The sequence below is a fragment of the Cyprinus carpio genome, chromosome A1 (genome assembly GCF_018340385.1).
Source record: "Cyprinus carpio isolate SPL01 chromosome A1, ASM1834038v1, whole genome shotgun sequence".
NCBI lineage: Eukaryota > Metazoa > Chordata > Actinopteri > Cypriniformes > Cyprinidae > Cyprinus > Cyprinus carpio.
In genome coordinates this window covers 22,876,676-22,902,537 of record NC_056572.1, presented here as the reverse complement: position 1 = coordinate 22,902,537, position 25,862 = coordinate 22,876,676, and the positions used below count along the sequence as shown (strand labels likewise).

The window sequence follows — 25,862 nt, the reverse complement described above, 5'->3', positions numbered from 1 at the left end:
CTAGAACACCAATTTCATTGAAGAGTTAAAAACCTCTGAACAATACCTGTATACACTGCCCCTACTTCACCTCTGAGTGTATGGAAAATGTCATGAAAAAAAGTAAATAAATAGATAAATAAATACACCCAGAGGCCAACTAAAAGCTACAGCTTCTGATTTAGCAACGTTCGATCATATGGTCATTTCTTACAAATGCGTTTAACATGCTAACATACCGCACTCTTGGATAATTCTCCCGAGATAGTCTGCAGTCAGACTGTTAAGTTCTCTTTTGTGCAGCAGACCCAGACGTTGAGCAAACACCACAGAGGTGTCAATCACAGTGCTGTGAATAATCTGAAAATGGCAGAATGACCAAAATGCAATCCTTAAGAGACACTAACCAAAACCACAAACATCAATGCCAAGTTGAAAAGGTTTACATCAGAATTCCAGCTCCAAGCCATGGCCAATCAGAATTGTGTCTGCATTAATAAAGCTCAAATGCACTGCTTGTACATCACGCAAAGATGACTTGGTACCCTTCACATCACCCTCACTGATGCCAGAGAACCTGAGCAGGATTAAAAAGGTGTGATTTACAACATTTAAATAACAGTTCGCTAATTTTTAATATATTAAAATTAAAACAACAACTACATCATTATCAGGCTTGACAAAAGAGTCGATGACAACTTGCAAACTGCTGTTGACCACAGTCACTCTTGCTAGTTCCAGACCTTGAGTCGTGTAACACTGTTAAAACACATTTAAATTAATATATCATCACATGAATGTACATATGTTCTTTTTTTATTATGATTAACATAAGGCTTACTGTTTGTGTATCAAAACCACAGACTCCTGGACATGTTTTGGCCACTGAAGATTGAGGAAGACCATTCACAATGCCCTGAAGGCTTACTGCGTCATGGACATGAAGCTGTAAACAGTGAACATTTCAACTGAAGTCACCAAAAATGGATTATTAGGTTAATGGCTTGGTAAAATGCTACAAGATCACTACTGAAAACCCAGTTCAAGGAAATATCGTGGCATAAAGGAGTGCAAACAAACCAGGTGAAATGTTTTCAGCCCCTCTAACAAAGCATGACTGTATGAGTATAATTCCAACACAAATCATAATACATTGAACACTTGGCATCCAGGAGACCCAACTGCATTTTCACAACAACTGTAGCGTATCTCAATACCCACTGGCACTATGAGAGAACACATACAGAGATGATACCAGAAATAAAAATGTAACTTTTAGAGACACTCTAAGCCATTCTTACCTCGATTCTCTATGACTTTTCCAAAATGGTAGTTACACTCCTGTCTACGGGTGTGCTTTCCACTTTTGTCAACAGAAAATGTTGCTCCACATCGACAGCAGATTCTCTTCAAAGCTGTTACCATTGAATTCCTAATTATTTAAAAGGCTTTATACCCTAAAAGCTTCATCTATATTAAAAGTTAGATATTGCTTTACATTAAAAATTATTGTAACCGTAACAATATCCTACGGTGACATGAACTGGAAAGCCACAACTCAATGTTTGAGTATGAACCACTACACTCACAGTCACTTATGCCCTTCTTGGTATCTCCATACTGGAAAGCAAAATCAGCTTTATCCTTATGTTTAAAAGAGAAGTTGTTTACTCGCAACATGTCCTCAGATAGAACATGTTCCTTCAGTTACACAAAGTGTCAAATCACCTGCAACGGTAAAACAAGACACTTATATTCATGTACACTCAATCTAAATTAAGTAAAAAAAAAAAAAATTCTGCTATGAAGATGTGAAAAGATGGTAAGAGAAAAACACATCGGAAAAAGTAATAGCAACAGACAGAGCATGAATGCATTTAATTGAACAAAAGTGACAGTAAAGTCAAAAATGTGTCATCATTTCACAATATTACAAATTTTTGAATGGTAGTGTACACATGTATAGTCCCAACATAGTTAATAAATAAAGCAAGCAACTCGCTAAAGCAACTTAGCAGGGGTTAAGAAAAATGTAAAAATCTATTTTTAATTACCACTACATATAAACAGCACAATATGAAAATAAACTCCATCTTAAAAAACAAAAAGAGAATTATAGCAACAGAGGTGAGCACTCTAGTTTGACCCTGAAATGAGAGCCAGCTCTTACCGGGTCCCTGAAGTGCTTGAGTATTTAGTGGTACATCGCCTCTAGACTCATGCTGATCTCTCTCACTGGGAGCTGTAAGTACATATAAGGAGGGTGACCTGATAGGAGTGTGCAGTGCAGTAAACAAAAGTGGCTGTAATTTGAACAAATGGACATGCATAAACATAACAGACGCACCTTTGGCAGGCAAGATGTTTTGGCTTTTAAGTCTCTTAAGTGCATTGACAGCTATGCTCTGATACTTGAGCTTATTGATACTGCGGTCATAAACATTTTTTCTTCTGCCAGAGCCTAGAGCATTGAAATGGACACGCTGGAAAAACTCACATTACAAAACGTAACGAGGGCATTAAATAATGCATTATTTTTTAAACAGACCTTCTCAAATGCATCTTGCACAGTCACAAATGATTTCAGGAACTCCTCCACAAAGAGGTTCACGTAGTGTTGACGAACATCATGTGGCACCTTTGCCCCAATCTCATGACGTACTTTTGCTTTTCATTTGACACCCATAGCCTATACAGCGCAAAAAAAGATACACATCTTTATCTTAACACCACAAAATTCACATGACAAATGAAAACTTGCTTGTAAAAAAGGATCTCAAGAGAAAACAACAGACAGACTAGTAGAGCGAATTAAACCTTAGCTGGTGTGTGGTTGGCTGGTTGTGGAGGATGTAGAGTTTGTGAAAGCTGAACAGATGGAGCAGGCTGAGGTGGCCGTTGGATGGACATTGTGGTTGGAATCAGTGTCACAGGTAAAGCAAAATTTCCTTCAGGTACGTTAAGGTGCAAGTTTGCCCACAGCTGTACAACAGCACCAACCGGAATAATACCAACACAGGCTTAAAAATACAAATAAAACAGAAGTAATGGCACAATTCAAAAAGTCAAAAACAACTTTGTCAGTATTCTGTCAGTAGTTGTTCTACAAAAAAACTGTTTTGGAACAACCTTTGAGAGCAAATACTGAAAAAAAAAACATATTTTTAAATAACTTTCCCAGCTGTACTTTAACTCAGAGGATAAATCATCTCAAACTTTGCCACATGTGCCACCCTTTTCTTTAACACGGCTGATGAATTGGCCTTCTCAGTTTCCTGGGTCTCTAATAATTCTCCCTTAAAAAAAAAAAAAAAAAAAAAAAAAAAGGTTTTACATTCACTCTCCAAAAGTTTGGCAAAATGAATCATTAAATAGTTTAAAGAAATGAATACCTATATTCAGCAAGAATACATTAAATTGACTAAAAGTGACATTGAAGGCCAATTCACACTGCTCAGACGCTGACAGCTAACTGACTACATTATGTCACTTCTTAGACAGATTCTACAGCCTGATTCAACAGCCTGATTCAACTTGCTGACCAATGACAACACACTGATCTAACAAAACCTGATGAACATGTCTGTTGTGGTTTGTCTGCATCTGTTGGTGCAATGTGAATTGGCCTTATGTTACAAAACATTTCCATTGCTGTTATTTTGAACTTTGTTCAATCCTGAAAGAAAAATGTATATAATTCAATATTACATTATTAAGCAGCACTACTGTTTTCAACACTTATAACAATAAGAAATGTTTCTTAAGCAAAAGGATCATGTCACACTGAAGACTGAGTAAAGGCTGTTGAAAATTCGTATTTAAATAGAAAAGTTAATTAAACTAATAATTTCATAAAAATGACTATTTTTACAGTTTTTTTTTTTTTTTGGCCAAATAAATAAAATACTCCTTTCTTTTGAACAGTAGTGTGGCCACACAACAGAAGATCTACATAAGAGAAAGTTACATAATGGACAAATACTTACAGGTGCATTGCACTGAACCACAGGACCTTCAGTTTGGTTGGCTTCCATGAAGATTCTGTAGAACTCTTCCATTGGGTCAGATTCTGAAAGATCTAGGTCCGAGTACCTGAGCTCCTCATCAGAAATTGAGTCAACTACAATGGATTCATTATTACTTCCTGCCAATGCTGCAGGTGCAAAGGTCTGTGAAAGAACAGGTAGGTCACAGGGAACAGGGAATGATGCAGCTGATGTACATAGTTTTTGCTCCACAGTTGTTCTTAGGTTTAGTTGACTAGTTGTTGGTGCAGAAACAGTTCCCGTATCAATCCCGGAAACATATGCAGGTATATTCTGAACAAATGGTTCAACTGGACTTTTTAGAACAATTGTCCAGTAGTTTTCAGACAGGTTTTGAGAGTGTGGACCACATCTGTGCTCTTCTACCTTAGGTAAGGATGTAGGAAAGGACGGAGATGAGAACATGGGGAAGTACTGCTGAAGTGCTTGCTCTTGGGAAATCTTGTTAGAAGAAATAACTTCTGACTTCTGAATATAAATTGAGATGTCAATTTGTGGCTCTGCCTCAAAAGTTGCATCTTGTACAACAACCGCAGGAGATTGTGAGGAAATATATTCATCTCCATAAACAGAACTTACAGGAAGCATCTTAACATCTTGATTGCATTTGATCCTCTCACTCCCCAGATTGTCTGGACAAGTAGAAATGTCATCCAAGACATTCTCCATGTTGTGAACGTTTTCCTCTTTGTGTGTAACAAATGCTTCCATATTGAGATTTGTAGAGTTAACTGGTTCAGCCACAGGTTCTTCTGTTAGATCCTCCAGAAAAGGTGTTTTTTTTTTTTTTTTTTTTAACGGAGTGCTTTGCCATCATTATCAGTTTATTTAAGGGGCCTTTATTAGGCTCTTTATCATGCTCAGCAGGGGCATTGCTAATAGAGCATAATCTGGGTAGATCCTTAGTTGTAGTTCCAAACTGCTTTGAAAATGTATGTTCATTTTCTAGAGGAGACGCATCAATGACAAGTTCTCCTTCAGAAGACTCTTGTTCTTGTGGGATCATCACCGGTTTCACTGAGGTCCTTTCTTTCTCTTGGTCACACACACACAATTTCATGACTCAAGTCCATCAGAAAATAAGTTTTCCTTGTGCTGCCTGGGTTTTGTTTGGTCATTTGCAAGATGATCATTATTACTTGCACAATTCCCCTCAGGTAAATGTGGTACACTCTTGACTTTCTGTTTGGTCCCATGTTTTCCCTGATCTTTTGCTGAAGGTGGAATTTCAATGACCAAAGTACCTTCATTGTCAGAGTCATCAAAATGAGAGGACAGAAGCTGAAATTTTTTTCCTGTTCGGTTATTCTTCAGGTTATGTTCAGTATCCACTTTATCGGTTGACCTTAGCTTACTGTCTACTGAGCTGCTAGATAGGAAGTCTGCTGAGAAATTGGAACAAGGGTCATATTCCAAATCAGTCTTGGGTCTGGCACAATCAACCACATACTTAAGACCACTGGTTGTGGAAACAGGTTTTTTTTTTTTTTTTTTTTTTTTTCTCAAATGGTTTCCATTCAGGTCTTTAGCTTTGGTGGTTCTCAAATATTTCTCAGAGCAAAGACCTGCACTATCTGTCTGTATGAGGGACTGCGATGTCTGATATCAAGACAGTCTTTTTTGTTCTTTCTCCACCTCACTCTTTACTGCCTTTATTTCTTTGTTGATCCTCTCCAATTCCTCAAGGCAAGCGTAATTGTCCTCAGTGGTGTGAGAGGCTCCATTGGCAGAAGTGGCTTCAGGATCTCCAAGATCTAAATGTGAAGCAGAGTAAAGGTTTTACAAATAAAACCCCAAAATCATAATGCTCTTTAGTGCACAATTGTTATGTTTTTCAGCTATTTGTCTATGAATTTGAACAACTTCATGCGTGTGTTGGGAAATGTAGAATATTCAGGTAAGAAAACTATTTTGATGAGCGAATAGAAAAAAGCTAATTTTATCAAAGTTTCAGTGTAATAAAATACATTGAAAATTAATTGAGGTCATGTATTGACATAAAACCCTTTTTGGAAATATGCATGGAGCTTAGACCTAAAAATCCCATTCATTTCATGGATTCGGTTCTTTCGGCTAGTTATTCAGCAATTATTTTACGTGATGACTCAACTGCGTCAGAAAGTAGCATATTACATGATTTACAACTATTAAAACTCTAATTATTGATTGATTTTTGATTGATTGACTTTGATTTGCGCACATTTCGTGCCATTAACTTTTTACTTATTAAATTATATAAGGGTCGAGACAACAACGCACCAATTCAACCATCGCAAAACGCACAGATTTCAAACCTTCATTTAAAACAACAATGAATCATGACATTTACCCGCTGTAGTCATCACGCCAGACGTATCGTCTTTGCCGTGATTGTACAAACAAGGTCGATTGCATCGTCCCCATCGAAATAAGGGACAATCAGTTTCATCGAAGAGAGCTGTGGAAGGAAACATAAGAGCCGCCCGTTAATGAAACAGAGTTATTTTGTACTCTGCTGATTGTCAGTATAACATAATTTCTCTATCCCTTTAGGGTTCAGCATCTGTGACACCAAAAGACATGACAACATTTTTCAAAAGTCTATTGAGAAAATGGAAAAGAGAACAAAGTGAGTATGAGGAAAAGTTATCTGCTCTCAACAAAAGCATGTTGCACTTATGAAATTGGGAAAGACTGTAGCTATGTCACCGACTGGTAGTGTTTTAATTAATCCATCTCCAGGTGTGGCTGATTGGCCTGCTCTGTAGCGATAATCTGATTCATGAACGAATCCTTCTTTTGAGCCAAATCTTTTCAATGAATTGTCAAAACCAACTGAAAACTGATCGTAATTCTCGTTTGAGTCGTGATTGTATGCAATTTTTATTTTAAACAAAATTCAGAACTCAGCAAGGAAATCCTCTAGGGCGGGGGTGCCCAACCCTGCTCCTGGTGATCAACTGTCCTGCAAAGTTTAGCTCCAACCCTAATCAAACACACCTGCCTTTAATTTTTAAGTGAGAAGACCTTAATTAGGTGCTTCAGGTGTGTTTGATTAGGATTGGAGCTAAACTTTGCAGGACAGTCGATCAGTTGGCCACTCCTGCTCTAGGGAATCCATGGCTGGACAATGCTAATTGACCTATCGGTAAGCCCCGCCCCCCTTAGTTACTGTTGCTAATTCGGACAAGTATGAACTGATTAGTTCCATGCTGTTGCTGCTTTTTTGAATTTCCTTATATATATAAAAATGCTAGTCCAGTTTTATTTTCTCTGCAAACTATGGCATGCATGAGTATGAAGGCCGCTGGCCTCTTTGACAGGCGAGATGCCACATTGCTGTCTTTTGTTTAAATTTTTAATTTCTGTAAATCTATGATGTTATTACATTGTGCTCTAAAGGGACTGTTGGGCTCACAGTCAGCCAGCAGCTGAATTCACTTCGGCTGGCAAAGCGAGCAATTAGACCCGGGTTTAAAAAGGATTGAGTTTAGAGGCCTGAGGAGAGTTTGCCTGCCATCTCGAGACACTCCATTACCATCAAGAACACAAGCCATGCTGAGTTACCGCTTAAGGGTGGAGGCAGAAAACAGCCACTCGGTGCTGCCAGGAAATACATTTGTATCTGAAGAGGTTGATTTTGACATCAGCATTGTGGAGGCAATAGTATAACCAGTGGGACCATGGCCCGATCAAACCCTGAGTTTAGGACAGAGACCAGATGGAATTCATTAAGTGAAGACTAGTAGCAGCCTGCTTTTCATTGAGTTATCCAAAGATAGTTGCTAAGAATAATCACTTAAATTTATTACCACAGATCAGTTGAATAATTCCTCTTCTCTTATTTCTGAAGCAGACATTTTCTTTTCAAAAGCCTAGAGAGCTGTATGTTTGCACACACAAAAATCTGTAATATTATATTTTTCATTTGTCATACCTTAACATTTAAAAATAAAACTCTTAAAGGGATAAATCACTAAAAAAAATAAATAAATAAAATAAAATACTATACTCATGTCATTTCAAACCTATATGACATTTCCTTGTCTGTAGAACACAGAAATATCTCAGCGTTTTTTGTCCGTTCCATGAAGTCCAATGGGAAGTCAGTGGGGTTCAATGTCAGACTTGGAATTTTTAATTTAATTTAATTTTTGGGTGAACTATCACTTTAAGGTACTGTAAATATAATGCTTATTCTGCAACAGTATAACACCCTAATGATACTGTAATTTGCAGATTTGGCCACTGGGATTACAAAAGGCTTATCATAACAGGGCTAAAATCACTTTAGTTACAGCTGAAAGGACTACCAGTCTAGTCTAAGTGTGCCAACCGGAGTTTGTATGACTCCCTTCCACACTTCCAGGCTTGTCCCATTAGTTTGTCACTCATAGGATCGTTTTGCAGCAGTCGAGCTCACATCCTTAAGGAAATGCCTTACACACTCATCAGTCTCTAGAGAGATGGCGTGGCAGCCACCCGAGCACATGTGCTTGTGAGTGTAGATGTAAGGGAGGAAAATAGCACAAACGCAGCAGACTCTACAAAGAACTGTTGCTTTATAGGTGGGCTAAGGCTACATTTCTTTTAAATAAAGTCTAAATAGAGTAGCATCTCATTGTTTAGTTTGTTATTCTTTTTTATTTAAATGCTAACATTATTTCAGCATGCATGGCTGTGAATGCCTGATCCCAGAAAAAAAACGTGGCTTTATGATATGAGTAATGGCAGCTGAAAATGTAGCTTTGCCATCTCAGGATACAGTTTAAAATATATTCAAATATAAACAGTAATTTAATTTGTAATATTTCTCAGTTTTTACATTTGATCAAATAAATGGAGCCTTGTTGAGCTAAATCTTACAAACCACAAACTTTTGCACAGTATTGTATTTTTATAACTTAATTTTTTTATCTATTTATTTATTTTTTTTGAAAATGAAGATGTGCAGCCCTAATTTACTTGTCGAGATGTGCAGAAGATTAAGATTTCCAAACATTAAGTGCCTCCAGTCTCCAATAAGAGACCTTGGTCCTGCATGTTCTCACACAAATCTAATCTTTCAAAAAGTTAAATGTGTATTTCAGCACTGTTTAGGCTGATGCAATATGATATTATAGTCTGAAGAAGGTTTCCTCCAGACAAACAATACTTCTGGGCTCTACAGTCCAGATGCTCAGATCTAACGTATCTGTTTACAGAGAAAGGCCAAGAGCTTTTATTCGTGATTGATGGAGAGGGCGGCCCTCAGGTCTTTGGAGTTCATCAGTATTCACAAAGCATTCCAGTCTGAGTCATAAGACAGAAGCACAAGGCATAATGACTAGAAAGCATGTGCACAGGAGACAGAACGTGTCTATACGCAAACGCACACAGCGTGCAGAACAAAAGCGATGAGAGGAGGTCACATGAACTTGGGATTTATTGAAACAGAACAATGCTTGGTTTAAACATGCCAATGTTTAACATGGCGTGCTCTCTTAAGAGTTTGTAAATCTCAGTTGTGATACACCATCAAGAAAGGAATGAGCAGGACTGGAATCGCAGTCAGCAGATTCTGTAAGGGGCAGCCCAGCAGCACACTATTGTAGGCTGAGACAAACAGCAGTGGCATGCAGAGGAGCATATTTACATAATGGACAAAGATCTCTCCAGGTCTACAGGTCCATCTAGTGTCAGCCTCAGAGAACATCAACTACTGGAAAACACTCTACTGTATGAGCTCATTTAAATTCATCTAATGTAGCTCTGATGTAAGATCAGCAATATCATTTGCAGGCTTGCAGAGAATATAACTGTAGAAAAAAAAGTATGTTCTGGTTATGGGTGACTTGGAACAAACACCCCAAGACAAAACACAGGTGAACATCAGCGCATTGCTTTTTTTCACATGGAAACATTTATCACAACAGTATACAACAGTAAAGGGTTAAAATAACAGTTAGTAGTTTACATAGCATCTGTGTACAGTATATAGGATTTCTATTTAAAAATACATGAATATAAAGCAATATACTGTTTGAAAGGTCACAGGTCATTTGAAACGGAATCTTCCATTTTTCAAAGGAGTCCCCCCCCCGAAGAACACATAAATAGCCATTTTATCATGTTATCAGTATAACATTCTCAAGATGACTAAAACAGAGTATGTGTGTAATATATATATATATATACACACACACACAGTGGGAACAGAAAGTATTCAGACCCCCTTAAATTTTTCACTCTTTGTTATATTGCAGTCATTTGCTAAATTCATTCATTTTTTTCCTCATTAATGTACTCACAGCACCCCATACTGACAGAAAAACACAGAAAAACACTGAAATATCACATGGTCCTAAGTATTCAGACCCTTTGCTCAGTATTTAGTAGAAGCATCCTTTTGATCTAAAACAGCCATGAGTCTTTTTGGGAAAGATGCAACAAGTTTTTCACACCTGGATTTGGGGATCCTCTGCCATTCCTCCTTGCAGATCCTCTCCAGTTCTGTCAGGTTGGATGGTAAACGTTGGTGGACAGCCATTTTCATGTCTCTCCAGAGATGCTCAATTGGGTTTAAGTCAGGGCTCTGGCTGGGCCATTCAAGAACAGTCACGGAGTTGTTGTGAAGCCACTCCTTCGTTATTTTAGATGTGTGCTTAGGGTCATTGTCTTGTTGGAAGGTGAACCTTCGGCCCAGTCTGAGGTCCTGAGCACTCTGGAGAAGCTTTTCATCCAGGATATCCCTGTACTTGGCCGCATTCAACTTTCCCTCGATTGCAACCAGTCGTCCTGTCCCTGCAGCTGAAAAACACCCCCACAGCATGATGCTGCCACCACCATGCTTCATTGTTGGGACTGTATTGGACAGGTGATGAGCAGTGCCTGGTTTTCTCCACACATACCACTTAAAATTAAGGCCAAAAAGTTCTATCTTGGCTCTTCAGACCAGAGAATCTTATTTCTCTGTTTTTTAGCAAACTCCATGCAGGCTTTCATGTGTCTTGTACTGAGGAGAGGCTTCCGTTGGGCCACTCTGCCATAAAGCCCAGACTGGTGGAGGGCTGTAGTGATGGCTGACTTTCTACAACTTTCTCCCATCTCCTGACTGTATCTCTGGAACTCAGCCAGTGATCTTTGGGTTCTTCTTTACCTCTCTCACCAAGGCTCTTCTCCCCCGATAGCTCAGTTTGGCCAGACGGCCAGCTTTAGGAAGGGTTCTGGTCGTTCCAAACGTCTTCCATTTAAGGATTATGGAGGCCACTGTGCTCTTAGGAACCTTAAGTGCAGCAGAAATTTTTTTGTAACCTTGGCCAGATCTGTTCCTTGCCACAATTCTGTCTCTGAGCTCTTCAGGCAGTTCCTTTGACCTCATGATTCTCATTTGCTCTGTTATGCACTGTGAGCTGTAAGGTCTTATATAGACAGGTGTGTGGCTTTCCTAATCAAGTCCAATCAGTATAATCAAACACAGCCGGACTCAAATGAAGGTGTAGAACCATCTCAAGGATGATCAGAAGAAATGGACAGCACCTGAGTTAAATATATGAGTGTCTCAGCAAAGGGTCTGAATACTTAGTACCATGTGATATTTCAGTTTTTCTTTTTAAATAAATCTGCAAAAATGTCAACAATTCTGTGTTTTCCTGTCAATATGGGGTGCTGTGAGTACATTAATGAGGAAAAAAATGAACTTAAATGATTTTAGCAAATGCCTGCAATATAACAAAGAGTGAAAAATGTAAGGGGGTCTGAATACTTTCCGTACCCACTGTATATATAAAATTAACAGTAATGTTTTCCACCAAATGTCATTTTTTTTCCAACAAAACTTTCAACAAAATCTTTTCACAAAAGTGTCACCATATCACAAAAGTGTTTAGATATAGCTTTGAAAAAAAAAAAATTGAAAAAGAATGGTAAAGAAAATGAAAAATATGGTAATTGAAAAAAATATATACATTTTTATAGTATATTACTTTATAAAGATAAAAGTTACTGCATTATATTTTATTGAATTTATTTTATGGGATCAGTTCAAATGATTGCAGGAAAGTAAAAATCAAACAGTAATGTTTTCCACTGAAAGCTATTGTTTTCCAACAAGAGTGTGTTTATATATTATTATTTTTTTAAAATAAATCTATTTATTTCATAAGATCAGTGTAAATGTTTTCAGGCAAGTAAATAAATAAATAAATAAATAAATAAATAAATAAATAAATAAATAAATAAATAAATAAAATTAATTATTGGTTGGTGTTGTTTTATGGATTTTAAGATTTTTGAAGTCATGGGTTGTGATAGTTTTTAATCATTTAATTTTCTTTTCTTTAAATACAATTTTACCATCTGTGCAAGATAATACAGAAACGGATATCTCACCTATAATAATCATCAAATGTCATCAGTTATTAAAATGCTTTAAAACCAGATAAAACACAATAATAAGAAATAAAATGTTGTAAGACTCAATCTTTCTATTGTATATTTCCAATAAGCCTGGGCTTATAGTTTACCATGAAACGGCATTCCTTCACTGTATGGTGGAGAAAACTTCCAGAAGGAGGTCAGCAGCAAGGCCGGGTGAGATATCTCCACACGTGACCCTTCGTTCCAGCTCCGGGAGCTCGGCATGCACCGCTGGATGTTGCTGGAAGTTTTGTAGCGTGTTCTCCTGGATCAGATTCCACAACCACACCTTCACCCAGTTTGCCGCCAGACTCTGAGCTTCCCGCTGCTCAGCATTGCATCCCGGAACTGTAGCATGGTATCCCACAGCTCAGGCACACCCTGCCCCATCTGAGAAGATACTGTATGCGGACCACCTGACCACACATAGGAAAGAGAGAGAAAGCACATAAAACGTGTTGGTGTAGATGTGGAGGGCTAAAGAAAGATAAAAACAAGAAATGAACAGAGAGAATGGAAGCAGCCAGAATGTGGAAATATAAAGGGTGTTCGCCCACACACGTCACTTCATCCTCGTTTTCAGTGAAAGACCTATTTGCTAGAGTTTTCAGGGAGGACGAAAAAAATCAATATGACCGTCACATTCTCTAGTACAGGGATGCAGCTCAGAAATCATGCTGGTGAGAGGAGACAAAGGCTTTAGCAGTTTTCATCCATGTGGGTGGCCTCCAATGAGTAAAATGCATGAGGCAGCATTTGGCCATTCAAAGGGCTGCCTATGCTGGCTCTGTGCCCTGCGGGTAAAATTAATACTGGGGGTGAGGGGACAAAAAGGAAAGACTTGACAACGCAGAGCAGAGCATGATGGGAAAAGACAACAGACTACTCTGCTGGCCAGGATGACTCTTTTGAACAGAGAATGAAGATATATAAATACACATACATTTACATATACATACATAAATAAAACATGGAAGCAGTTCTTACATTGGAGGAAGGGGAAGGAAGAGACATTTTAAAATAAGGAAAGGGCTATAAATACACAACGGGAAAGGTTTGGGTCAGTAAGATTTGTCAAACGTTTTTGAAAGACGTCTCTTGCAGTCACCAAGGCTGCTATTCTTTGATTAAAAATACAGTAAAAATAGCAATATTGTGAAATATTAAATTTGAATATTTTAAAATGTAATTTATTTATTTGATAGGAAAGCTTTATTTTCAGCATCATTACTCCAGATCCTTCAGAGATCATTCTAATATACTGATTTGCTGCTCAATAAACATTTCTTATTATATGTTGAATATAGTTGTGGAAAAACATATATATATTCTTTTAATGAACAGAAAGTTCAAAAGAACAGCATTTATTTGAAATAGAGATCTTTTGTGACCATGTAAAATACTTTACTGTCACTTTTGATCGATTTAATGCTGAATAAAAATATTATTTTCTTTAAAAAAATAAAAATCTCACTGACCCCAAACATTTGAATGGTAGTGTACAGTATATGTGAATTTTCCCAAAATTTTTCCCTCTAACATCTACTAAAAACTGCTGTCTGTATGTTCTAAAAATAGCTAAAACCAGTTGTTTTAGATTCTTTGATGGCCATTTCCTTTTAACAAGATTGACCTTTGCAGATCTGATGGTCATATTATATTTCACTAAAAAAAAAAAAAAATTACAAAAATAATTACAATTATTTTGTTGTAGACTATGAGCAGGTTGTGAATGTAAAGCATGATTATAAACCTTTGGTTTCCAGACTTTGGACTTCTTTCGGAGTAACTTCAGGGCACTTCTGTATTCTGCCTGTATCCTCCGTGCTGGAACAACCAATTCACCGTCTGATTTTGTAACCACCACCAAGGCAGCCATCTCAATAATTCTTCTTTTGATTCCCTTTTTCAAAATTCTATTTAATCCACTCTCAGCAAAACTTTCACAAACAAACAAAAATTTACAACATAAGAATCACCTATAATATAAAACATAATGTTCTATAGCAGTGGTTCACAATCTTTTGATTCAGAGACATTTTTTAATGTCTTAATATACATACAATGTCTTAATATACATACACTATATAATTCTGTATTTACACACACACACACACACACACACACACACACATATATATATATATATATATATATATATATATGTAATACTGTAACCAATATAATTTATAATACTGTAACCAAAATTTGCAAAGTAAAGTTTAAACACTTACTTATTGACTAAAAATTATTCTTTTCTTGAAATAAACAGGCAAAAAATTATAACATTCTGAAATAAATTACAGGGGTGCAAATTTAGCCTAAAATAAGCAGTGACTCATTAGGCTTATGATTTTTTTTTTTTTTTTTTTTTTTTAGTTTTACAGTATAACAATTTTTTATTTATTTTTTAATTGACCTGTGATGTGAAACTTTTTAGGCCAAAATGTTAGGATGACAGATATGTGATGCTTTTTTTGTTGTTGTTGTTGTTGTTGATGAAAATAACTACTTTTGATGCTATATAATACTTTATCAAACATATCAAATACTGTATTATTATCTTAAAAACATAGGATACGTGTATTTACTGAGAAATACAGAGATTAAACAAAATGATCGATTCTGAAAGCTTTTTACAATATGAAAATACCCAATTAGTTCATGATAATTTTACAGTGATAACAAAAACTGTAGAAACCAGGATATTTTGGCAAAAACTATAGTTACTTACCATGGTAAATTGTAAATTATATGGGAGCGGGAGATCAATCAGATCACAGAAATGACAGCGTGTTCACTTAATCAGACAAGACATGTAAACAAACTGAAAATCTGGAATAGAAAACATCACCAAAGGTCACCAAGTTTCCTTAAACCGTCTGTTTATCATCTTAAGCCCATCTGTGGTTCAGGTTCTGTCTTCATTTGGACAGATTGATTAAAAAGGGAAACCTTCAGTATCTCACCGGTTCTCCAAATAAGCTGTAACATTATCACCAATGCTGCCGAGGTCGTGAAAGTGACTGACGGCAGTGTTTTTTAAAATAAAATTTCTGTTAATGTCTGTTGAGGATTAATGACTTGAGTGGTGGGACATGTTCATTTTAACTAATTCTTATTTATTTGTTGATCAGGCGACACTGAAATTTGCAAGGAAAATGGAAAACGTCAAAATTGTAAATATACGCTGCACTCTCTCTGTTATCTCATCTCAGTCTCTGTTTTAAATGTTATAATAACTTTAATCACAGACTGAAAATATTTTTTTTAAAGACCGTTTTTATTATGGTTAGACAGTAGTGGTTTCCTCAAATGGTTCCTCAAACAATCCTCAAACAATTTGAGGAAACCACTTCTGTCTAAACATAATAAAAACGGTCTTTACCTCTAGCCTGATCATCCCAAACCCATTCCCCTGGAAATCAGCCTGACAGGCCTTGCCAATAAGGGTCCCAGCTCACCCCACATCACTGAGCTGCTGGACTGGCAGGAGCTCCTCTACCATTATGTTGTGGTCTTGCAGTACCCCTCACCCTGTGAGAATCTCTTCGACTTTTTGGATGGCCATCTTGCTGGGTTTTTTCTCATTTTTACAGCTTAGAATGGCTTTACAGCTTGGCACTCCATTCCAAGAGATTCTTGTTTTGGCCACTCCATCCATCTCATCAGAGGTTTGTAATATGGATACCGCAGAAGTTCCTGCCAATTTTGCCCCAGTGGTTCTCCACCTCGAAAGTTACTTTTAAAAGTGTCTTGGCATTTCCTGTTGAAGCTGACAAGGTAGCAGATCTCCCTGTCATGGAGGTCTCAGAGGTTTATTATTCCTTCCCCAGAATGACTGGAAAAAAAAAAACTCCAGAAGGAAACATCTACACACATTCAGAAATGAACTGTAGCATTATATGTTTTGTTTGTTTCATAATTTAGTAAAGTTTCCATTAAAATGTTCTTTTATGTCTCCTGAAGGGTTGTCTTCCTGCAGACGTCAGTTCCAACCCTTCTCCATCACACTTTAGCTATTACTTTCCTACTTTCTGAACACCTTGATTAGCTGGTTCAGGCCAATGCGCTCTTCAAGTGGAGTCCGAAATACTGTAATTACCAATTCTAAGCACATGAATGACCAAGTAAATCTGTAAGTGAAGTGTGAAACTTGGAATTCTAGATGATACACAAGTTACCAAGATGTGATGTTGAAAGTGCATGTTGATTTGAAACGTGGCAGAAACACTGACTCACTTAGTGTGTGACATGCTGATACATATTTTGCTGCTGTGGCAATCATGGAGTTTTCTCCTAAAATATGACTTGATTTTTCTGCATTTTGTAATGCCATAAAATTTAGTTGTATTTCTTGGAATGTAGTGAAATATGCAGCTCTAAGGTTGTGATAATAATCACAATGCAGTAGGAAATGTTCCTCTGTTTCCACCTTTTTCTGTGAGCACAGTGAACACAGTCTCTGTTCTCGGGGCTGCCATCTCTGTCTGTGCTGTCCTCGCTCTACAGCCAGTCAGTGATCACTCAGTCTTACTTTGTTAGTGTCTTTCTCAATTTGTGCTCTTACACAGCTCAGGAATTCTGCTGATTTATAATCTCTTTTCAGGTGTAAATAGAGCTCCATCTTCTTTTGTAATTTTGTTTTTGTTATTGTATAATTTGGTTGGGCCAGATTGTGCTGTGCTGGTTTGGGTGTAGTTTCAGCACTAGCTGTAAACGGGCGCTCCACTGCAGAGCTTGAGCCTGGTATGAGCTTGGCTCACTGCATTTGATGTGCTGGTAGAATTTCAGAGCTCTTTTTTTAATACTAATTGATAATGGATATTATGCTAATTCAGCTCTGCACGAAATGTTTGGGGTTGCTCTGTTTACGTTTAAGATGCTTTTACAAATTTGTATGCATAGTTTCAATTTCTTCTTTTTTAGAGAAATCTTGGGTTATTGCTCTCTCTCTCTCTCTCTCTCTCTCTCTCTCTCATTTGGGTATATGGTAACAAAAATTTGATTTTTTAAAAAACATATTGTTATATTGTCACCTGTTCAATGACAACATTAGTCAACACCTGCTAAATATTATTATCAAAAATCTGCATTACAGTAAAGTCTTTATATCTAACTTCTCTGTTTGTCACATGAAAGAGTGTTGTGTTATACCAATGGACACTGTTAGCATAAGCATTCTAATCATAAGACAAGTTCAAGTTTCAAATAATAAATATTTCGTTTTTGAGGACAGAGTTAATAACATCTGATCCCATGCTACTATAAAAATACATTAATATGATCTCAATTATTTAGAAGCAGTAAAAAAAAAATAGTTGAAACATACTGTAAGTTAACTTAAGTTACTTTTTACCTTTCACTCGTTACAAAAAATTACTTCCACTTTTGACAAATCTGATTAAAATGATGAAGACTCCAGTTAAATAAGGGGTCTACATCAGATTAACACATCAATTGTGTTTTAGCCTCCTTAACCATGACATTTTTGACGTGTCACTAGCTCCATCTGTTGGTGAGTCTTCATAAATGCATCAGGTTCATTTAAATAATGAGACTGCTTTGTACCCCTGTGGACTTCAGGGGGCAGTGCTGAGTTTGAGCATTGGGGTACTGCACTGAAGTCTCAAAGTATAATGTTTGGGACAATTCTGGGATCTCACATCTCAAGACAATATTTGAGAACGGATAAAAGCATAGATACCAGAACGAACACACAATAGAGGCACTTTACTGCTGTTCAGCTCTTTCAGCTCAAGCAGTACAATTTCATTGACTACTGAAAATTAATAAAACAAAAACAAAGTAATACTCAAACGTCAGTCTGTTTAATAAGATTTGTTACTCCTTCTCATAAATTGGTGGTCAATAACATTTTCTTACTGGCCAGCTGGAATAACCATTTAACACAACCACTGACTACTCCAACCTCATATCATAAAATTTCAAGATGGCAGTTGGACTCCCCATTGGACTACAGGAGTTTTTTTTTTTTTTTTTTCTTAACCTCAAGGTCCGTTGTGCTTAGTTCCAACAGTATTTAAACACACCTGAACAAGTTAATCAAGTTCTTCAGGATTAGTAGAAAGTTACAGGCATGTGCGTTTCTTCTGGGTTGGAGATAAACTCTTCAGTACAGTGTACCTCGAGGGTCAGAGTTGAGAAACCTTAACAGCTTGGGCCGCCAGATTAAGCAGAAGTTGTGAGAGGGACTGTTGTGTCATTCCATAACTTACGTTCTTCATCTTAACAGACATTACTTCATCACTGTAACGTTCACCCATCACCTCAGCAAACACACACTGATGATAATGCCAGATGAGAATCTCAGCCGAAGCACCAAGAAGTGAACCAGTGATTTCCCTCCTGTTTTCCCCCCTCAAGCCATGTCCAATTTTTCCATTTTACAATAAATCAACAAACAATATTTGTTTTTGTGATCGTTTTCCCCAAGATATACCCTCTAGGATAAAAGATAAAGTTTTGTCCCTAGTTTTTGATGGATGTGATCCTCTTTATATTCTGTATTTATACAGAGATGGATGTAGTGTTAACTCAAAATCTTCATATAAATATTCAAGACTTGCTAAATGTTTTATTAAACGTTTTATATGATTAAGAAAAGCATCTAATAAAGATGGTTGTTTTCATACGAGAGGAAAGCTTTTTTGTCTGAAAAATGAGACTGTTGAGGTTGCTTAAAGTAGAACTTATATACAGGTCCTTCTCAAAAAATTAGCATATTTTGATAAAAGTTCATTATTTTCCATAATGTAATGATAAAATTAAACTTTCATATATTTTAGATTCATTGCACACCAACTGAAATATTTCAGGTCTTTTATGGTTTTAATACTGATGATTTTGGCATACAGCTCATGAAAACCCAAAATTCCTATCTCAAAAAATTAGCATATTTCATCCGACCAATAAAAGAAAAGTGTTTTTAATACAAAAAAGTCAACCTTCAAATAATTATGTTCAGTTATGCACTCAATACTTGGTCGGGAATCCTTTTGCAGAAATGACTGCTTCAATGCGGCATGGCATGGAGGCAGTCAGCCTGTTGCACTGCTGAGGTGTTATGGAGGCCCAGGATGCTTCGATAGCGGCCTTAAGCTCATCCAGAGTGTTGGGTCTTGCGTCTCTCAACTTTCTCTTCACAATATCCCACAGATTCTCTATAGGGTTCAGGTCAGGAGAGTTGGCAGGCCAGTTAAGCACAGTAATACCATGGTCAGTAAAACCATTTACCAGTGGTTTTGGCACTGTGAGCAGGTGCCAGGTCGTGCTGAAAAACGAAATCTTCATCTCCATAAAGCTTTTCAGCAGATGGAGGCATGAAGTGCTCCAAAATCTCCTGATAGCTAGCTGCATTGACCCTGCCTTTGATAAAACACAGTGGACCAACACCAGCAGCTGACATGGCACCCCAGACCATCACTGACTGTGGGTACTTGACACTGGACTTCAGGCATTTTGGCATTTCCTTCTCCCCAGTCTTCCTACAGACTCTGGCACCCTGATTTCCGAATGACATGCAAAATTTGCTTTCATCCGAAAATAGTACTTTGGACCACTGAGCAACAGTCCAGTGCTGCTTCTCTGTAGCCCAGGTCAGGCGCTTCTGCCGCTGTTTTCTGGTTCAAAAGCACACACCTGTGCACGGTGGCTCTGGATGTTTCTACTCCAGACTCAGTCCACTGCTTCCGCAGGTCCCCCAAGGTCTGGAATCGGTCCTTCTCCACAATCTTCCTCAGGGTCCGGTCACCTCTTCTCGTTGTGCAGCGTTTTTTGCCACACTTTTTCCTTCCCACAGACTTCCCACTGAGGTGCCTTGATACAGCACTCTGGGAACAGCCTATTCGTTCAGAAATTTCTTTATGTGTCTTACCCTCTCGCTTGAGGGTGTCAATGATGGCCTTCTATACGTACCCATGATTGCGGTTTTGAGTAATGAACCAGGCTGAGTTTTTAAAAGCCTCAGGAATCTTTTGCAGGTGTTTAGAGTTAATTCGTTGATTCAGATGATTAGGTTAATAGCTCGTTTAGAGAACCTTTTCATGATATGCTAATTTTTTGAGATAGGAATTTTGGGTTTTCATGAGCTGTATGCCAAAATCATCAGTATTAAAACAATAAAAGACCTGAAATATTTCAGTTGGTGTGCAATGAATCTAAAATATATGAAAGTTTAATTTTATCATTACATTATGGAAAACAATGAACTTTTATCACAATATGCTAATTTTTTTAGAAGGACCTGTATATATATATGAAGGTATCATCAATACTATTCTATAAGAGAGCAAGGTTTGAAAGTTGTGTAAGCTCAGAAAAAAGATACATGTAGGGTAGACATGAAATAGATCTATGCATCTTTAATCTGTCTTGATTTTGTTTCATACAAACACTCAGCTTTTCACTTCACAAGACGTTAATTGATAAACTGGAGTCATGTGGATTACTTGTTGATGCTTTTATCAGCTGTATGAACTGACGGCACCCATTCACTGCAGAGAATCCATTGGTGAGCAAGTGATGTAATGCTACATTTCTCCAAATCTGTTCCCATAAAGAAACATTTTAGGAACTATTCCTTTCAAATATGTTTTTAGTGATATCTGAATGTTTATCATATTTAGTGTATCAGTGTTGTGTGGTCAAAAACATTCCTGCATAAAGGTTTGCAAACAGAAATCTGCATAGGGCAGAGGTTATCATCAGAAAGGTAAGCTGGTCGGGTCTTGTGGTTAATCACCACTGACTGGATGAAGGAGGGAGAGAGTGAGGAGGACTGGAAAGGAAAGACAGCTTGAGAATCAACAAAGTGGTGTGGGGGTGAATGAGAAAACCTGATACCTACCATAAAGCCCTCCCATAAATTCAATTGCTGTGCTATCTTTGTAACCTTTGACCTACCGCTGCTACAGTTACAGCACTGTTGTAGCCATGGCAGCGACGATCAATGAAGCAATGGGGATGACATCATTACACACAATGTCTTGTGTACTGCTCACAAATCCTAAAAGCCTTATTCGTACTTTCAAGTTGTGGTTTCTATGCTTAGATTTTTTTTCTATATTTAGCATATTACACTACATATTTTGAATGGCCTGGTGGGATGGTGTTTTTAACTCAAGCTGATAGCTCACAGATTTGCATTGTATGAGTCTTTTATGTGTTTAACATGGTTTGCAGATGTAAATGAGTTTAGGGTGGATCTGGCTTTTGTTGTAATATAAGCTTCATTGTGTTATTTTCTTGCTAGCAGTTGTAGTTTTCCCTCCTATATGTTTTCTTTGGGATTATAGTGCATACTGTTATTCCTTTCTAAGAAAAGCAAATCAGACATGGAAGCTTTGTTTACAGCTAGAGCTATTTTCACCACACAGAACTCCGTTTTGAATACGCCACAGGAAAGTATGATGTCAGAGTACTATCGCTTACAATATCTCCAGAGGGATGCAGCACCACAGCTCTCGTCTCATGAGAAATGACCTTACAATGATGAACATAGGAATGAAGGAACATATGGAATAAAAATATCATTCCATCTTCAAAGGTGCATGATGTAATGCAGGAGTTATATTTGCTGAACATGCAAACAATAGCATCACCAACACCAAAAACTGTTTTGGGCTGTTTTCGCTTGTAAATATTTCTAAATGTCTTTTTCACTGGAGGAAGTATTTTAACCAAATTTGAAGTTACAGTAAATCATCCTTGGATGGCTTGGGGGTGAGTATATTTTCAGCAAATTTTCATTTTTGGGTGAACAGTTCCTTTAGGTGTTTTATTCACGTGTATAGCCTTTTAGAGGTATTAATTATGTGAGATAATATTTTGTCTTTTTATTATTCTAAAATATTAAGACATTGCTCATGTGTAGAGTTTATATGTTCTGTCTGGGCTCTTGTGGTCCCAGGAAAGTCAATTAACTGATTGAGAAATTAACCTGGGGATTCCGTCATGTCATTATTCCTGCAAAAAGACCATCATTAAAACTCAGAATGAGGACAAATGTCAACTGCTCAGTTGAGTTTGTGTGTGTGTGTGTGTGTGTGTGTGTGTTTTTTTTTTTTTGTTATTTATATATATATTGAGAGAGAGAGAGAGAGAGAGAGAGAGAGAGAGAGAGAGAGAGAGAGAGAGAGAGAGAGAGAGAGTTAAAGGAGACATTTGAATACTGCCAGGAGCTATAAGAAAAAAAGTTATGTGTGTAATTTTGCATATTTGCATGTCAGCAACTAAACAAGGATTAATTAACTGATACAGATCTTCTTGAACTACTAAATAAACAATATGAGCTATCAGAGCAGACCGCATATGTGTCTCAAGATGCCTTTAAATTACTCTTAAAATTTTTTTATCTGTTACCATACACTATAGAAAGTAGTGACAATAGTGATTTTTGCTGTCTAAATTCATTTTCATTTGGAATGCTGAAATGCATCAAAATTTTGCCAGGTATTGTGTTTTTACTAGTACAATTTAATTTTTTTGTTTATTAATTTATTTTTTGTTTTGTTTTGTTATTGAGTATAATATACCTATATTGATAATCATTGATATTTCCACTGTTACTTATAACTGGAATTGATATGTATGACTGGCAAATGGTGATATACTGCTGTGATTCCCCTTTTGCCAAAACCCTAAATGTGACACTATTTTACAGTAAAATTACATATAACACAATATTCAACCATTTAAAATGTTCACCAATTAACAGGTTTTTAACAAAGCCTTTTTACATTTTTTTTTCAGTAAAAAACACAAGCATTTTTTCAGTGTAAGGTGTGTTAACCAGTTTCCTTGGATTCCAACAATATACCATGTGTTTAAAAAACCAAAATCAGTGGGCTTTTTATCACAAATGACAAGGACGACCTTGGCAAATGCTTCACACTAGCGTGGTCTTCAGTATGCAAGCCCTCCACCAAGTGACCATGGCAGCTGTTCCAGCCTCTTGAGCCTTATGCAAAGCCCCACAATTGTCCTCTTATTCCTCTCTCCACCATGGGGTATGGAAGACCACCCTCCTAGCAAACATTAGGAATTGCTGATGGTGGAGAGAGGGGTTAACCCTAGCCACGCCAGGGTGGGGAGTTTCATTTTACACACCACCCATTTACAAATAACATATTGTCCATTTGAACAAATGCCAGTCACCAAAGTTGTCCTCCTATCACAGAGGAAAGTAGGAGGCACGGTCAGCTGTCAAGGCCACTGGGCTCTCTCATCTTTTAACCCACTTATCTCCAGAGTGTGTTTTCTAGAAGTTTCTAGGTGTTCTCTAGAAACTCAAAACCACAGAGAAAGAAGGTGTATTTTTATAGTGTATTTAAGTTATATAAGGAATAACAACATTAAGGCATATTATGGGTTCAAAAACCACAATAACCAAAAAAATTAATTTAGATTTGGCCATACTTTTGTTTAAATAAACAAAGCAAAAGCTAAATCTGGGTTAGAGTGAGGCACTTACCGCTTACAGAACAATGTAAGTGAATCTGTAAAAGTTAAAACACTCATTGTTTCATTATGTCCATTTAAATTTGTTACATTATTATTATAATTATTTTTACTGTATGTGTGTCTAGTTTATATTTATTTGTATTTCATTTTTAGTTATTTTAGTACATGAAGTTAAATTGAATTAAAATGATAAATGTTGCCACATGGCAAATAGTTAGTGACAAATGCCGTCTAATTGAGCTTAACATTGAACCCAGAATGTTCCTTTAATGCTGTTCCACAATGTTTCATACTACCTCAAGCATAAAATTAACATGTACTTATGCAGGTGGCCTTATAGTCCATAGCATACGCTATTTTGCAGGATATATAAAAAAGCCCTTGGAGACAGTATTTAAATATTACCACTCCAGACATTATTTCTAGAAGAGCAGGAGCATGGTGTCAATGGAGGCGCCTGTTTGAAATGCGAGCTGCCTGATTCTTTGCCATCATGCTTAGCATTACTGAAAACACCAGTGCTGTGCCAAAGACCGCTGATGGCACCAAGCACAACTGAGTCGCATATGTAAGCAAGCGCATAGCTTGGCTCCCCAAAACAGAAATGAAAATACCACTGATTTAGAGAGTGTTTCTTCAGGTAGAACTTTACATTTTGTACAATACTGTTCTTCAATAAGCTGATAGTTGCTTCAGTTGTGATGAGGGTGAATGAAGGCTCAGTGGCCCTCCTCCGACCTCTCTTCCCTCCTCAGCAGTGGGTGATACTGTTAAGACTCAAAATGAAAGTGCACCTGACAGCAGCCCAGTGGGAGACAAGATGAGCATTGTAGTTTGCTTGCTCATTAGAAGGCAACTTTATTCTTAAACCTAGGTGTATGTTGTTAAGCATAAAAATTTTCGTAAGACATTCATCAGTGTTTGAAAATACATTAGTCACTGTCTAGTCCATTTTTATAAAACAATTGCATAATTTAAATAGCCTACACTGCACAGCTGCTAGATATGAATTTATAATCATGTTTTAGCATGTTGTTCGTCTCAGTGCATCTTACATGCAAATTGTTACTATTTTACATTGAAGAAAACAATTGGTGATATGAAAATGAATCCAGTGCAGTTACTTATGTAAAAATAATGTCTGATAAGAAGCTATGCAAATAAATAAAGTGAAAATAAGTAAGCTGCAGCTTATTTAATATGACCCTTGCAGGGCACAAATCAACAAAAATAAAAGCAAAAATAAGCAATAGACTAACTATAGGCCTAATGATGATCGTTTACAATTACAAGATAAAATATATATATATTGTTAATATACGACGACTTTCTGACATAATAGAACTATTTTATAATTCCGCACACTTCTTGAAACGCACTCACAGCTCGCAGTGTTTTCCCAGATTTCACATTCACGTGCAGCTTACTCTCGCCTCACTCAGACATTCTGTCGCCAACCGCGTGACGTAATCTGCGCGAGCAGCATTGCCACTCTAGATGGTCTCCCTCCGCCAACGCCGCCACAGGATAAAATAGTTCCGTGTGCTCTCGCACTCAGAAACACAATAAGCTGGGTTATTAACGAAGAATAAATTGTTTTACATTAATAAATGCCTACAAAAGCTGATTCTTGTCATTAACAACGTGACATTGAAGGGTTTCATAAAGACTGTCTGAAATAACATTCATTTATTTAGCTGTGCATTTCGTTTGTAAAAAAAAAAAGTGATTTTATATGATGGATTGTAATTTTCACGTTTTGTTTTTCGTCTTCACGTTGTTACAGACAACTTGTGATTGACAAGCTCTACATGCAAAAAGATACATTGACAGTTTTTGCGCACTTTTATTGCGAGATTAAAAACATTGCGGATAAACACTAATAAATAAAGATTGGATTCATAACATACCATGTTGCTTTATAGCATTTTAGGATTTCTTACACACACACACACACACACACACACACACACACAC

The 25,862-nt window shown here is 37.0% G+C and overlaps 1 pseudogene; it reads right to left on the bottom strand.

Moving 5' to 3' along the window:
• Positions 1-641: 641 nt before the first annotated feature.
• LOC109068438 lies at positions 642-6,974 on the bottom strand (annotated as a pseudogene).
• Between the last annotated feature and the right edge of the window lie 18,888 nt (positions 6,975-25,862).